Source organism: Lathyrus oleraceus, chromosome 7 (assembly GCF_024323335.1).
Source record: "Lathyrus oleraceus cultivar Zhongwan6 chromosome 7, CAAS_Psat_ZW6_1.0, whole genome shotgun sequence".
In the NCBI taxonomy this organism is placed as follows: Eukaryota; Viridiplantae; Streptophyta; class Magnoliopsida; order Fabales; family Fabaceae; genus Lathyrus; species Lathyrus oleraceus.
In genome coordinates, this window is record NC_066585.1 from 77,772,295 (window position 1) to 77,785,744 (window position 13,450).

Here is a 13,450-nt window from a genome sequence, read left to right on the forward strand (position 1 = left end):
CAGTATTCGGGTTTATGCACATATGCTCGACCTTGAGGGCTAATGCGTCCATTTTAGCTTGCATCATGTCTATAGAGCTTAGTTCATGCACTCCTCCTTGGGCTTCTTTCTTCTCAACTGTTGCTCGTTCGACTCCCCATGATTGATGGTTTTGAGCCATATCTTTGACGAGGGCACTAGCTTCAGGGTAAGGTTTGTTCATCAGCGCACGGCCTGCGGCAGCGTTGATGGTCATCTTAGTGTTGTAATGAAGTCCATTATAGAAGGTCAGAATGATTAACCAATTTTCTAAACCATGATGTGGGCATGCTCGTAACAACTCTTTATATCTCTCCCAAGCTTCGAACAACGATTCTCCTTGGTTCTGGGTAAATATAGTTATATGGTTTCGAAGAACGGAGGTCTTACTCGGGGGAAAGTATCTAGCAAGGAATACTCTTCTAAGGTTATCCCAAGTCGTAATGGAATTGGGTGGAAGGGAATCTAACCATGATACGACTTTATCTCTGAGGGAAAAAGGGAATAATCTTAAACGTATTACCTCAGGAGAAGCTCCATTGGTTTTAAAAGTGTCTGCTAATTAAAGAAATATTTTTAAATGTTGGTTTGGGTTCTCAGTAGCGAGACCTGCGAATTGTCTTTGTTGCACTAGTTGCAACATGGATGGTTTAAGTTCAAAATTATTAGCTGGGATGGTTGGGTTTACTATACAAGAACTAGGTTCTTCGTTGGATGGTTGGGCGAAGTCCTTAAGAGGTCTTTGGTTTTGATCTTCGGCCATAGCTTTCCTAAACCTATGAAAGAATAAACGTGCGCGAGCGTAACGTTCAGGTTCCGCCAGAGGGTATATTAAGCTTAAACTCCCGGTGCTGCGAGTTCTTCGCATTGAATGGTGGGAAATAGCCTAAGTCTAAACGATATAACAATAGGGAAATGAAATTTCACGAAATTGGTCCCCGGCAACGACGCCAAAAACTTGATGGGTGCTTTTCACAAGTATACGAACGCGTTAGAGTAATATAAAAGATTGTCGAAGCCACAGAGACCAAGTGTCAATCTATCGTTATCTATTGTTATGGTGTTTATCAAAGGCAACAAAATAGGTGTTTTTAGAGTGTGCAATGAAAAGTAAAGTATTGAATAAAGTTCAATTAATAAAGACAGGCTCGAATGTAATTCACATAATCAATTAATAATCCAAGTACTTGCTAATAGAACTACTTATAGGCAGTGTTTCCTACTTTGAAAAGAACTAATTTAATAGGAACTGTCGCTTTCGCGTATTCAGAACCGAGTTGTACTCCATAATCAAACCCTCTTATTGTCACTTATAAAAAGACGCGCATTGCGTTAGAGTAGTAAACCTATTTTTAATAAATATAGTATCTTGACTAAGTTGAAAGGTATTTTAACCTGGATTTCTTAACCAAAAGAGGTTCTCACGAACCAGACTCTAAACTTATAAACGCGTCCGAAAATAGTTTTAAAATCTCTTTCCTTCTTAAGTTAAAAACTCCTAATGAACTAAACAAAGCGCTTTCGCTGTTTTTGAAATAGTTAAAAACAATTAAGTTTAAAAAGACGTTGGACGACTTTCGATCTTACCCAACGAAAATTAAGTGCGGGAAAACTTAAGTTGAAAGTTAAAATAGCCCTTAAGTGTTTCTACGAACAATTGTACAGATTATCGGATCAATTACGATCCTTATATTCTAACCTTATAGATTTAGTTAGACATGGGAAAGTAAAGGTGCATTAATTTAAATAAAGATAGGGCGAGTGCGGAAAGTAAATAAAAGTAGTGCGAGTGCGGGAAATAAATAAAAGTAAAGTGCGAGTGCGGGAGATAAATAAAGTAAAGCGAGTGCGAGAAATAAATAAAGTAAAGACAGTGCGAGAAATAAATAAAGTAAAGCGAGTGCGGGAAAATAAAATAGATAAAGGCAAAGTAATAAAGACCTGCTCCAATCCGAGGGTTGAATAAAATGCAAAGCGGAAATGAAAATGGCGGCAGGATTAACTTCCTTCCAAAGTGCTCCAAACTCGATTACAGACTCAATCACAAAACTCTATTACACAATTGTGGTAACACCCTAATGCGAAGCGATTACCACTTTAAAATACTGAATATATGCCTAAGTGAGACAAATTTTGCTATGAGTTTGCCTCTGTTCTAAGTTTGGATGATTAAACAAATGAAAACGAGTCTCTATTTATAGGAGAATAAAATTATGGAAATGACAAGGATGCCCTTCAACTTGAAAATGGGAGGGAAAACTTTTCCTCTTGTGGCGCCCGCCACAAGGCCATGGCGCCCGCCTCAAGGCCAATATGAGGCGCCTTAGTGGAAGTAGTGGGGAACGTGGCAATTGAGGGAAGTTAAGTTGGGACACGTCATGGCAGGGTCCATGGCGCCAGCCACAAGTACAAAATGCTGAATTTTAGGGTTTTTAGCTCTTTTTCACTCCTTTTCTCGATCGAGGCTCCGATTAAAGTAAAAACCTAAAAACAAAGAGAAAAATAGTAATAACACAACAAAATGACAATAAAACTACTAAAATGCATGCGAAATCGGAGTCGAAAATACGGTGAATTTCAGTGTCATCATGTAGCAACAAGATATCCAAGATCTCTACAATTAGAACATCCAATAGAAGCAGACGCTTCTCCCTCAGTTGTTTCATTCCCAATCTGCAAATGGAAAATGAAACAGGCACCGACAATGTTTTCACACACATATCGCGTACTAGGGAACAAACATAATTAAAAAACTTGACCAGACGGACCAACCATACTCTGATACGACTATGTAACACCCTAAAAACTCGCATGTAAATAAAAAAGAATTTAATTAACAAAATACAATCACATAGGGTGACACTCACAATAATCATAGCCTTTTCTGTAACACGGGTTACAACAAAACATTTTATTGCATACATTTGCACTTTGGATGTTTACACGACATCCAACTCATCTGAATATCTTCATAGTGGAATCATAATAAAAAACATACCAATTTAAAATCTCATAATAGTTTTCATAACAAAATTAAAAGCACTGACTCGTGAGTGTTCTCCAAGTGCTATCACACTAAAACATAAAACAAATACGAGAGCATGCATTATCTCTCAAGAAATTTCAACACAGAATAAATAATTTGCTCCATAATGTTACATTATAGAGCATAACCAAAGCTAACCCGAATAAACCAAAAGAAATAGCTCCAAGAGCTAACTTCCACTCACAACAACATCTATACTCTTGACTATTTGCACGGTGCTCATGTAAAGGCTACATTCAAACATAATGGGTGAGAATTTGTTTCAATAATAACAACATAGAATGTAAAATAGAGTACAACATCTACACAATATGCATAATAACATATCACATTCTTACGCCCAAATTATCATCAATATCACATACAACAACACCATCATCACACATAATCATATTTCACGCATATAATTCATTCATGCTATGCGACCCACGACAACGAGAACGACTCATATGCATGTGGTACCAATTCAACATTTGGTTCTTCTTACGAACCCAATTCCCCCTTCAGAATCCCTAACATCCCTTTTGAAGTTCGGGATAAATTTAACATTCCCCTTCGAACTTAAACTTATCTCCACCAACTCAACAATTTATGAATGCATAACATGGAGAAAAATGCAACTGACATACCTGTCATTATTCGTGTGAGATATTGGATCGAACTCTAGTATGTTCTAAGGGTAGCTTCTTGGTTTGACAATCCGACAGGATCATTAGCATGTTATCGAAGTTTGCTCACATGTTATAGTCAAAGTATGCTACGATTGTTAGCATGCCGAATTGGGTGTGTTTGTTATGCCCAAATGTTTAAGTTAACATGTTCTTTAAGTTAGCTTGTGTAATGGGACTGCGTATAAAATTCCATTAGTTTAATGTGTTAGTTTTCTTATACATAGCATACTAGTCTCTCATCATTGTATAAGGCAAATCCTAATTAAGGCGAGAGATATTATTTGCTACTCTGTAACACTTGTAATCTTGCTCCTAAGAGAAAGTAAATAATATTAGTTTATAACCAATTTCACTGTGTTCTTATTATTTTCTTCTTTTCTACCCTTGTGGGTTTCTTACCGATCAAGAAACCAATTATACTTTGTAATTCCGGCATCGTTTTCATAACAAATTGGTGCGATGAGTGTGGAAAAGATGTCGTGACCAAAGTATGAGATTGAAAAGTTCACTGGAGTGAACGATTTCGGTGGCGCTTGAATATGAAAGGCCTACTGGTTCAACAAGGTTGTTTAGAAGCGTTGAAGGGAGCCGCAACCATGGATGCTACACTACAAGATAAACAAAAATTGATTATGCAGTTGATAAATCTGCATGAAGAAAGCTAGTTTATTCCCTTGATGTTATAGAGTTTGATCCAAGATAGAGATTTGTGAGATATTGGATCGAACTCTAGTATGGTCGAAGGGTAGCTTCTTGGTTCGACAATTCGAAAGGATCATTAGCATGTCATCAAAGTCTATTCACATGTTGTAGTCGAAGTACGTTAGGATTGTTAGCATGTTGAATTAGGCATGTTTGTTATGCCCAATTGTTTAAGTTATTTTGTTCTGTAAGTTAGATTGTGTAATGGGCATGTCTGTAAAAGCCCATTAGTTTAGTGTGTTAGTTTTCTTATAAATAGCATACTAGTCTCTCATCATTGTACAAGGAAAATCCTAATTAGGGTGAGAGAGGTTATTTGCTACTTTGTAACACTTGTAATCTTATCCCCAAGAGAAAGTAAAGAATAATAATTTATAATCAATTTCATTGTGTTCTTGTTGTTTTCTTCTTTTCTACCCTTGTGGGTTTCTTATTGATCAAGAAATCAATTATACTTTGTAATTTCGGTATCGTTTTTACAACAATTCATGTCATGATCCACAATAAATCACACAACTACATATATGCACATCATAATCCACCCTTCTGGATAACCACAATCACAAGTGGACAACAATTCAAATGATTCACCATGTCACAATAATTTACCGATACGAACTTCTTTATGATTCATTCTAACACACACAAATATTATAATATACCGTGGTCTATCATTAATCACTCAATACACTTATCTAATATGCAGTCCACCCATCTGGACTACCACTAACATAATTAAACACATCACCCAATCATTCATAACACATCAAATAATTTGTCAATACGGACCTCGTCCATATTCGTCACATCATACACTTCTTTTCCACCTACTACCAACCTATGATAAAATCGTTAAAAATATTGTATCCATGAAACAAAGTTATAACACTCTATTTCAGATACCCAATTCTTTGAACCCCGTCCCAAAATGATTTACGTGTTGAAACTTATTATCAAAACCATGCACGAAGGTGTTACAAAAAAGTTGCTATTTTTCTGAAACTTCCAGCATAATTTTTGTCTTCTCCAACCCCAAAAACGACCATGAAATCATCACCAAAAATACTGAACCCCTAAAACAAAGTTGTTTCCCTCTATTTCAGATACCAAACACTTCAAACCCCATCCCAAAATGATTTACAAGTTGAAAGTTATGATCAAGACCGTGCATGCAGACGTAACCAAAAAGTTATTGTTTTTCTGAAATTTCCAGCATGATTTTCATCTTTTCCAACCCCAAATATGTCTATGAAATTATCACCAAAAATATTTTACCTCTAAAACAAAGTTACAGTCCTCTGTTTCCACTACCCAACACTTCAAATCCTGTCACAAAATGATTTATAAGTTGAAACTTATGATTAAAATCGTGCATGAATGCGTTACTAAAAGGTTGTTGTTTTTCTAAAATTTCCAGCACGATTTTCATCTTCTCTTACCCCAAAAACATCCATGAAATCATCACCAAAAATATTTTATGATTTTAAATTCAGTCATAAATATACATATATCAATCAATACTTATATTCATATAATCATGGATCTATATATTATATCAATCCCTAAAAACTATAAACATCATCAATGGTGAACATACATGAACACTTTAGAACATAAATTTCATTCAACAAATATCAACCGTCATCATCAATCCAAAAATAATTAAACCTTCCTCTACCTTTCCATTCATGTTCATATTATTGAACCAATTTCCCACCCTTACCTTATAATTCCAGAAAAATTCAAGTTTTTGGCTATGACTTCTCTTCCCTAGAGCTCTCCTTAGGTTTTTCTTTCTTTTCTTTTCTCTTTCCTATTTTTCTCCAATTCCCAAAGTTCCACCTCACTTCTCTCCTCATAAATCAAAAACATAATTTCTATCTTTCTAATATTCTACTAAGGCCCAACTTATTACTAACTTATATTATTTATTTTAATTCTCCCTAATCCGCACTTTCCACCCCAAACTCATTATTTCCTATTATTTTATTATTTCATTTAAATAATAACACTAAAAAATTATTTAATCAATTAAATAATTATAAATAAATCTACCAACCTCTAATTACTCTCCACACTCTCCACCTAAGGGTCACCCACCCTTGTTGTCATAACACATCTCAATTATCACATAAATATTAATTATGTACACATATAAAATTATAATTAATTAATATAAATAATTTCTAGAAAAGAAGGATGTAGAAAAGTCCCACTTCTAAATACCAAAGTTTTGAACTTCTTATGACACATGAAAAAAAAACTTGAACAACTAGAAACAAAGTTAGAGTTGAAACAATTACCCATGACCTTTAAGTATGATTTCTTAGACGAGGGGTTAAAATATCCTGTTATAGTCAATGCTAGTTTAGGAAAATCCGAGACTGAGCGACTCCTTACTATTTTGAGAAAATATCTAAAAGAGGTCAGGTACACCATTGGGGATCTGAAGGGTAGTCTTTTTTTTGTATGCACAAATTATTTTAGAGGAAGATTATAAACCCTCTAGAGAACATCAAAGGATATTAAATTCCAATATGAGAGACGTGGTGAAGTAAGAGGTTTTGAAACTTGTTGAAGCAAGGATGATATACCGCATCTTAGATAATAAATAGGTAAGTCCCATTCATGTAGCACCCGAGAAAGGAGGAGCAACTATAATTAAAAACTATAAGGGTGAATTGGTCTATACTAGGGAAATTACGGGGTGGAGAATGTGTATTGATTATAGGAAGCTAAATAAGGATACTAGGAAAGATCACTTCCCATTACCATTTATCGATCATATGCTTGAACGTTTAGCTAATCACTCTCACTTATGCTATCTAGATGGGTATTTAGATTTATTTCAAAATCCTATCCTCCCGGGAGATCAAAAGAAGACAATTTCCACCTGTCCTTATGGTACATTTGCCTACCGAAAAATTCTGTTTGGACTATGTAATATGCCTACTAATTTTCAACACTGCATAATATTGATATTTTATGACTTTTTAGAGCACATAATGGAAGTCTTCATGGACGACTGCTCATTTTACGGGTTCCGTTTTGGGGATTTTTTAGATAATCTAGAGAGAGTCCTTGAGAGATGTGTGAAAGTCAACCTTGTGCTGAATTGAGAAAATTGCCAATTCATGGTGAATGAGGGCATAGTCCTTATTGGGTGCGAATATGGAAGTATTAAAACGGTCTAGAGGGGGAGGGGGGAAGGGGGTTGAAAATACCCAAATTAAAAAATGAAACTGTCGTTTTCCAAAATCAGAGTGTTTTAAAAAATGAGTTGCGAGCGGAAGGTTTGAAGCGAAAATGAAAATTATACAATTGATTATGATCAAGAAAACATAGTTAGTTTCACAAATATCCAAGATTATAACAATGAGACGCTTGGTATGATTGATTCAAGTTGTTTAGTCACAATAAGTGTACACAATTGATCCAATATATGGAATCCTGATTTTAATCAGTTTTTAGATTTATCAATCACAATACTAGCTTGACTAGTTGTCTAATTCCAACAAAACCTAAGATTTACGTAATTAATCCTTATAAAGAACAAACATATATAATACTAAGGAATTGAAAAACCTAGCATGCAATCACTATGAATATAAATGCAGGAGTATAGTTAGAGAGATGACATCAAGATTTATAGTGCTTCGATGTTCGTCCTCGCTTGGCCTACGTAAACTCTTCAATGGTTTCCCATTGGAACCTACATAATTCCATGTTATTTGAAAAATATTTTTAAGAGTTCATATAATCACCAACCCACTATTACAACTGAGGAAATAAATATGCTAATTTGGATCTTGACTTGTATATAGCAAACTGGCCAAACTCTTCTACGTAATTTTTACTCGAATACATTTCTTGAAGCTTCCAATAACACAAATTCTACTTTAAGCCTTTGTGTGTAGCTATCAAACTATTGATCCTACCGGTTCCTTGAGTGGTGAAACTTTCCAAAGATCCGAGAACAACTTCGCCTTATCTGTAGCCTTCCACACAATTACTACTAAGACAATGCTAGAGAGAAGAACCTACTTTTTTTCAATGAAATTTGTCACCACCATTGACAATCCCTCTTTCTTGCTAACAACCTGAAAACTCAGAAAGATCTTCAAGAACAATTATTTTCAAGTACTTGACTTCTTCAATCAATCTCATAACTCTCATTATCAAGATCTGAACTCAATTGAAGTTGAAGATGTGAGAAACTCGTAGCAAGACTTTGAACACTCAAAACAGAGCAAATTGATTTTTTTACACAAAATCACACTGAAAAATATTAAAATAATGATTGATGTTATGTGTAGAATGATGACACAAATGATTTAGATGTGCTTAAGATTAAGCACACAAAATGGTTGGAAATGGTGGTTAGATTTGGATCAAGAAAAATGTGATTTCAAGAGAATTAGAAAAATGAGGTGAAGTGAAAGAAATACCTAATTTATTAAAAATATGTCAGTTGATACAGATCAGAGGAAACATGATTCGAATAAAGATTTTTTTTTTGATTCAGATCAAATAGCCCAGAACTGACATGATATTTAGGAAAAAAGAATTTGATTCAGATCATGTTGAAAGTTTTACTTGAATCAAATCAAACAAAATCAAACATGATTTTTGAATATTGAAATTTATTTTAATCATGTGCAAATTTTGATTCGAATCAAACTAGACAAAATTAGTTCCCAAGAAATTGATTTCGATCAAGTGTAAAATCTAACCAGGATCAAATTGCTGAGTTGAGCTACTATCTAATTTGACCAGGATCAATAATTCAGTGTAAAACTAAATGATTCGAATCAATATTGTAAAATCTCAAATTTTTAAACTTCAAACTTTCAAAAGCTTTTTGAGATTTTATCTTGAATCAAAGTTTGTCCAAAAACACAAAGCGATTTCATTTAACTATCATATGCTATTGATCAAAGATCATTTAGATCAAGATCAAATCTAACCAAAGTTTTATGCATGCTAATCACGAGAAATACAATTGTGAAGGATACATAACAAATCAAAATAAAACAAAGATGAAAGCGATAAGACAAGCAACAAAATAATCAGATAGTAGAGACATGCAACTACAATCCTTGGACACCTAGTGTCAGAAAAAGGGATAGAGGTTGACATAGAAAAAATAGAGGTCATGGAGAAGCTAACACCTCCTACCTTTATTAGAGAAGTCCGAAGTTTCTTGGTCATGCATGCTTTTATCGACGATATATAAAATACTTTTCAAATATTTTAATCCCCTAACCGGGCTACTAATGAAAGACACGGAGTTCAATTTTGATGGGAAATGTCTTGAGGCCTTCGTAAAATTAAAATAAACATTGATCTCTACTCTCATTATGCAACTCCAAATTGGAGTTTACCATTTGAGAGCACGTGTGACACCAACGACTACACGGTAGGTGCAGTGTTAGGCCAAAACAAGGATAAGAAGATGCATGCTATATATTATGCCAAAATAACTCAGGATGAGGTGCAAATTAACTATGCCACTACAGAGAAAGAGCTTTTAGTCATAGTCTTTTCAATAGAAAACTTCATTCCTACTTTGTGGGTTCAAAGATCATTGTGTATACTGATCATGCGAATATTAGGTATATTTTGACTAAGAAGAACGCAAAGCCTAGGTTGATTCACTAGATTCAAGAATTCAAGAATTCAACATTGAGATAAGTGATACGAATGGAACTAAAAACTATGGTAGCAGACTGTCGCGACGCCAAAAATATGACCACAACCGCATCGCAAGCTCGAAGGTGATAAACATAGTCGCCATTGAACTTTATTTATTCCCAAAAAGGTAAAGGAAAAATATCGACAAAACCCCTAAAACATAAAAAAGATATGGTTGTCGCAACCAAATCGGGTTCAGGAGTTTGTTATGCAAGAGAAAGGTATTAAGACCCCTCATATCCGTTATACTCAACGGGAACCATTTAGTTTATTTTGCGATAAGTTTAGCTTTAAAATGTTTGCGTTCCTCATGTTTATTAAGAGTTTGAGAAAAAGGAGAAGAACTAAAAAATAATTTTTTTATTAGGGTGCCTGACGAGACTTTGAATCTCGCTCCTACGTATCTCCATGTGCGAGACTACGTAATTCTGAGGGAGAAAATGTTTGTTTGTGAGACGATTTAAGCTAAAATTGTTGTTGTTGTAATCAAATGAAAAACATTGCTTACCCAAAACAGTTAGAGGATGGGTGTTTTCATCATAGCAGAATGGATTAACAAATCAACATTCATGGGAAAACATCGCTTAGGTCACTCACACATATTAATGGACAAGATGTTGTTTTGCACCATCTCGAGATGAAACATCTTCCGTTTAAAAAAGAGTTTGAAGTTCAATGCCAAAAGGAAAAAGGTTTGAATATGTTGGATTGTTTTTAGGAGGACGATGAATAATCGAGCAATGAAGTGTGCGTGAACCATTCAATTACTCGAGGACCAGGAAAGTGTAAACCCCCGTTCATTTTTCATCCAACTTTTTTTTGAGAAAATTATGAATGAAAGACGAATATTCGAGCAATATGGAATACACCAATCATTCGATTATTCGAGGAGCAAGAAGGTGTAAACCCCCCATTCCTTTTTCAACCAAGTTTAATTAAAATGTTTTATTCGTATGACGAAAACTCGAGCAGTATGACCTACACCAACCATTAGAACATTAGAGGAGAAGCAAGGTGTACACCCATATTCCCTTTTCAATCGGGTTTGATTAAGAAAAGGTTTTAAAGACTTCGAGTAAGCGGAAAAGAAACTCGATGTTGATTGGCGTGTTTATTCGCATTAGTTTCAAAATGATTTGTTTTTGGTTTTGAAAAGGATTGGAAATGCGGCGAAATTTAAATTATGCATAATATCGAGTGTGATTATTTACATATGCGATGTTATCAACATTGAAAGAAATTTTCTAATTAAATGACTAAACACATTGAAATAAAATAATTAATTAATCTACTTAAACAATTAAAAATAGTTAATTAATTAAGATCTAATCAACTAATTAAATAAAAATTTAATCAATCAACTAAATACTAATTCAAATAATTAAGTTACATGGGGTGTATTAAGAAAATTAAATAACGCTCAAGTCCAATATAACTAGCCTTTTTTATTAGAAAAAAAAATCAAATAATAATATTTGAATAAGAAATAATAATAAACAAATTTAAAAAAAAATATTAAATAGGAAAAGAGTTTGACTTTTACTCACCCACACTCCAATTAAAAAATAGGTTTTTTTTTCAAAATAACCATATTTTTCAAATTAAATTCTAAAATAACCTATTTTTCAAAATAAATACGGAAATAACCACATTTCATTACGTATGCGCCATTTGAACTGGCACATCTAATTTTCAATGAACACAGACACCACTTGATAGGACGCATGCATGTCATGCAAATTTCCAAATGAGCATAGGTGCCATTTGGTTGGGCGCATGCATGCCTTGAAGCCACATGCATTGGCGCATGCATACACTACATCAGTTTATGCGTCAATGCATTTGGCGCATGCACTACGCATGTTTTTTTTTTAATTTTATATTTTATATTTATAAATAATTAACTTAAATACTTAAGTGAAAAATAATATTATAATATAAAGTTAAAATACAAAATAATTAACAAGTAAGTCAATGACACGCTCGATTGAAACATCCCTTTGTTCCATATCTAGGTGTGTTAGCCTGTCTTCGAGGTCTCTCAAGATTTCCCTGAGGTGTTTGGATCTTTGAGTGATGACATGATGCAATGGTGGATGGTGTGAAGGTCTGGTGGAAGATCCAACGATATTTGATAGATTTATCATCATTTCTCCCCAATAGATGAAGGGTTGTCGCCAACGGCGCTTCCGTAATTGAGTTTGGTACCCATGTTGTCGTAGTTGGGTCGTTGTAGTTGGGTGGATTTTGGACGGTATGGTTGCCTGGATTGGGACATTAAATCATTTTGGAAATGAAATAATGGTTCATGTGGTGTACTAAAGTCAAACAATGGTTGGGTGTTCATTTGTAGGGGGCTACGATGGCACGGCGTTGAATCGTATAAATCATCCGGGATATAGACTGTTGTGGTGGACAGTATACTTGAATAATATTGTTTAAGATATTTTAGATTAATACTTTAACCCCTAGGTTGATATGAAGTATGTCCCGTACTTGTGTCTTCACACAAAGGGGCACCCAACAATTCCTCGCATATAGAGTTATCTTGGTTAACTCTACCATTTACGGCCTTACCATCGATAGGTAGACATAAAAACATGTAGACGTCCTCAACTGTGATGGTACGCTCACTGAAAGGAAGGTGAAATATGTGGGTCTCGGGTCTCCATCTTTCTAACAAAGCAACAATAAATTTGTATTCAATTGAGTATGAGACTATGTTGAGTAGATTACCAAAACCGCATCCTCGAATATATGGTTCTATCAAAGGATCGTGTGGTACATATTCATGTACACGACATCGAAATCTCTTTGGGTCCTAATAAAACATAAGTAAGAAATAAGTATTAAGAATTAATAAACAATAGAGACATTTTGTTAGGAAATAAGAATAAGAATAAGTAATAAATAATATAGATTAAGTAATAACATACAAATGTCGCAATATTATTGATTGTTCCTCGATGTTCATCACCCATAGTCAATAGAGACATATTATTGTAGAGAGGTTGAGTGTTGCAGATAAGATGAGTGTTGTAGAGAGGTTGAGTGTTATAGAGAGGTTGAGTGTTGCAGAGATGTTGAGTGTTGCAAAGATAAGTTAAGTGTTGCAGAATTTATAGATGAAAAAGTAAGTTTGATGGTAAGTTGCATTCACGAGAAAGTGTACTTTTCATGTGATGTATTCGCAGGAGCCATTGGTAAGGGCGCATGCCTTTTACTTTTACATGCATGTGAGTATGCGCCAATGGTAAGGGCGCATGCCTTGTGTTTATGCACGCATGTGAGTAGGCACCATTGAAGAGAGCGCATGAGT

General features: G+C 34.5%; 1 non-coding gene across 1 annotated transcript; it reads left to right on the plus strand.

Annotated features, from left to right (window-relative positions):
• Window positions 1–290: 290 nt before the first annotated feature.
• LOC127108641 (small nucleolar RNA R71) lies at window positions 291–397 on the plus strand. Its single transcript, XR_007796167.1, has one exon. It is a non-coding gene; the product is annotated as a small nucleolar RNA R71 (small nucleolar RNA).
• Window positions 398–13,450: the final 13,053 nt, after the last annotated feature.